Source organism: Bufo bufo, chromosome 7 (genome assembly GCF_905171765.1).
Source record: "Bufo bufo chromosome 7, aBufBuf1.1, whole genome shotgun sequence".
NCBI lineage: Eukaryota > Metazoa > Chordata > Amphibia > Anura > Bufonidae > Bufo > Bufo bufo.
In genome coordinates, this window is record NC_053395.1 from 125,614,513 (window position 1) to 125,617,715 (window position 3,203).

Sequence of the window (3,203 nt, forward strand, 5' to 3'; positions counted from 1 at the left end):
GCGGATGACCTGTTGGTGTACTTAGCTGACCCTGGCCCTTCCTTAGAAACCCTGCTAGATGTGGTAAATGGATATGGGAGATATTCTGGCCTGCGAGTGAACTGGGTTAAATCCAGTCTTTGCATAGTGGATGTAGATGAAGGGGTAGATATTTCTCCGGTGTCTCCCCTGAGAGTGGTGGACAGCTTTATTTATTTAGGGATTCATATTCATAGAGACCCTCGGCAATTCTGTCTTTTGAATCTGAGGCCCACTATGGAATACGTTACACGTAAACTGGAAGCCTGGGAAAATTTACCATTGACCTTAATAGGCAGAATTAACATTATTAAAATGGTGTTGTTGCCGAAGTTATTATACGTGTATAGAGCAGCTCCAGTAAAGATTCCTAAGTCCCATTTTGATGTTTTAGACAAAGTCATGTCTCGATTCCTATGAGGTCATCAGTCCCCAAGAATAGCAAGAAAGACGTTGAAAGCCTCCTACTTACAAGGGGGTTTGCAACTTCCAGACATGTATATTTACTATATAGCGACGCGCCTAATGTATGCATCCTGGTGGATTAGAGCGGATGCCAATAATCCAGCGGTAGTGTTGGAGGCAGCGCTAGTTGGGTCATATGAGGCTCTAACGAACCTGGTTTATAGGGGAGGCGGAACTCTGCTTTGTGGGAGATATACGGAGGCCATGGTGACGGTTATAGAGGCCTGGGCGAGATTTGTGAACACACACATGGATACCCAAGTAGGAGAAACCTGGTCTCCGTATGTCCCACTATGGCGTAATAAGCACCTCCCTGAGCTTTTACACCTATCAGATTTTGAATTTTGGCCTAAGAAAGGGCTTAAATATTTGACACAGTTGTTCCAAGATGGGGCCTTTCGCTCCTTTGGAAGTCTACAGTCAGAGTTCCTATTACCTCGGACGAGTTTTTACCGGTTCCTCCAATTGAGACACGCCTGTGAGAAGCAGTTCCAATCTTTGACTTTAAGCTTAAAATGTGGTCCTCTTGAATCTGTAGCCAGGAGAGTACAACCACACAAGCCAATTTCTTCCTTTTATGTTGAAATTATTAAAATGCAAGAATCCCCAATCCAGAGATCATTCGTTAGATGGTCGGTGGATATCCCAGAACTAGAAGACTCTCACTTGGAGAAATGGCGTCTAGGGTGGAGGAAGTCTGTTATAAGCGCTCGGGACCAACTCATTCAGGTCAAGTGGATACATAGGGTATATCTGACCCCGGTGCGTTTGTGCCAGATGCGGCAGTTATCGAGTCCTGGATGTGACAGATGTGGAGGGGACAGAGGTTCCTTTTTTCACATGGTTTGGAGGTGTCCTACAATGCAGATATACTGGAAGGGAGTGTGCAATTTTATTAGTGTTAAGTTGGGGCTTCCTGGGATCTGTGATCCAATAATATGCGTTATGGGGCTGGTTTCTGATGTGACCCCATCCAAGTATAGTAGAATCTTGCTACGGTTACTAATGTTTTATGGTAGGAAGAACATATTGTTGAACTGGAAACCGCCTAAATGCCCCACAGTGGATCAGTGGGTGCAACTCATTAATAAAGACCTCCAGATGTACAAATTGACATACGAAGCTAGAGGGGTGCCTGATCGATTTGACAAAATCTGGGGAATATGGGTACAAGCGGAGGGCACAGTTTGAGATTCATTGCTGATTGGGTCTGCACTACCCAAGCGTGTGATTGTGTGTGTGGATGAGGTGTGAGGGAGTGCAGAATTATTTTTGTGATGACAGTGATATTCTGTAATAAAGATACATTGCTGTTTTTTACTGTTGTGCAATATGATAATGACGGATTTATCTGCACCTGCTTATGTGTATGATTGTCATGCTGATTGTTTTTCCCTTTGGGATTGTTGTATTAACTGTTTTAAAAAAATTTAATAAATAAAGGCTATTAAAAAAAAAAACACAAGAAGAACCATGCTTCATGCACAATAAAAGTCACAATCTCTTTATTCTCTTACATTTAATGTTATTCTGTTAGTTTCATTAAAAGATATTACATGCAATTATGAAACTTCTTGTTTAGTAATGCGGAGAAAATTGCTAAGGAAGGAAAATTTTGATTTTGGTCAAATGCTGCATGTCAAGAACATTTCTACTGGAGAAAATATAAAAATAGAAAGCAGCATTATATACAACAGAAAAATATTTCCCAACAATATTATCTGTATAAAGAATATACAAAAATCGTATTCTCCTATTCTCTGACCTCCAGCACAGAGTTAAGCGGACACCTGGATGTTCGGGTTCGATGGGTTCGGCCGAACTTCACAAAAAAGTTTGAGTTTGGGAACCCGAACTTGACCCAAACCCCATTTAAGTCAATGGGGACCCGAACTTTTGAGCACTAAAATGGCTGTAAAAATGTAATGGAAAGGGCTAGAGGGCTGCAAATGGCATCAAAATGTGGTTAAGAGCATGGCAAGTGCTCTGCAAACAAATGTGGATAAGAAAATGACTTTAAATAACATAGAATATGTAAAAATAAAAAATAATAATCTTGATCTAGGAGGACAAGGTCCATATGGAGTAGGAGGTTGAGGAGACGGTGGATGTGGCGGTGTAGGTGGAAGCGGCGGTGGAGGAAGAGGAGATAGCCTACACTGCTTTTTGGTTTTAAATTTATTTTTATTTTTTTAAATTAGGGTACACCTATAAACATTGGGAAATATAACCTGTGAAAACCCCCTCCAGTCGTGCAAAACACACGTTGAGACAATACACTGGCTGCAAGGCGTAAAGGTGTAAAATTTCAACCAAAAATGTAACAGACAAATTAGTTAATTTTTTTTAACCTGTCTACTAGGTATAGCAGTAGTATATCACACCCAAAAATTGGTGAATTTCACCCGAAAGTGTAACAGAAAAATTTGTGAATTTTTTTACCTGTCTACTAGGTATAGCAGTGGTATATCACACCCAAAAATTGGTGAATTTCACCTGAAAATGTAACAGACAAATTAGTGAAATGACATAAAATAAAATACGTACAAATAAAAAAAAAAACTTGATTTATGAAGTGGAGGTCCATATAGAGTAGGAGTTTGAGAAAGCGGTGGACGTAGCGGTGTAGGTGGAAGCAGCGGTGGAGGAGGACGAGGTAGCCAACACTGGTTTTTGGTTTTAATTTTATTTTTATTTTTTAATTAGGGTATACTCCAAAA